A 1,017-nucleotide genomic window follows, 5' to 3' on the forward strand; every position below is an offset into this window, starting at 1 on the left:
CAAGAGGCCCAGCAGTCACTTCTCTAGCTTCCCACAGAGTTCTCGGGTACTCCTGATCAGGTCCTGGGGATTTATCTACTTTTAACCGTTTTAAGACGTCCAGCACTTCCTCCTTTGTAATCTGGACATTTTGCAAGATGTCACCATCTATTTCCCTACATTCTATATCTTCCATATCCTTTTCCACAGTAAATACTGATGCAAAATATTCATTTAGTATCTCCCCATTTTCTGTGGCTCCACACAAAGGCTGCCTTGCTGATCTTTGAGGGGCCCTATTCTCTCCCTAGTTACCTTTTGTCCTTAACATATTTGTAAAAACCCTTTGGATTCCCTTTAATTCTATTTGCCAACACTGTCTCATGTCCCCTTTTTGCCCTCATGATTTCCCTCTTAAGTATACTCCTACTTTCTTTATACTCTTCTAAGGATTCACTCGATCTATCCTGTCTATACCTGACATATGCTTCCTTCTTTTTTTTAACCAAACCCTCAATTTCTTTACTCATCCAGCATTCCCTATACCTATCAGCCTTCCTTTTCACCCTGACAGGAATATACTTACTTTGGATTCTTGTTATCTCATTTCTGAAGACTTCCTATTTTCTAGCCGTCCCTTTACCTGCCTCCAATCAGCTTTCGAAAGTTCTTGCCGAATACCGTCAAAATTGGCCTTTCTCCAATTTAGAATTTCAACTTTTAGATCTGGTCTATTTTTTTCCATCATGATTTTAAAACGAATAGAATTATGGTCGCTGGCCCCAAAGTGCTCCCTCACTGGCACCTCAGTCATGTGCCCTGCCTTATTTCCCAAGAGTAGGTCAAGTTTTGCACCTTCTCTAGTAGGTACATCCACATACTGAATCAGAAAATTGTCTTGTACGCACTTAAGAAATTCCTCTCCATCTAAACCCTTAACACTATGGCAGTCCCAGTCGATGTTTGGAAAGTTAAAATCCCCTACCATAACTACCCTATTATTCTTACAGATAGCTGAGATCTCCTTACAAGTTTGTT

This window comes from Chiloscyllium plagiosum, chromosome 22, assembly GCF_004010195.1.
Source record: "Chiloscyllium plagiosum isolate BGI_BamShark_2017 chromosome 22, ASM401019v2, whole genome shotgun sequence".
Taxonomy (NCBI): Eukaryota; Metazoa; Chordata; class Chondrichthyes; order Orectolobiformes; family Hemiscylliidae; genus Chiloscyllium; species Chiloscyllium plagiosum.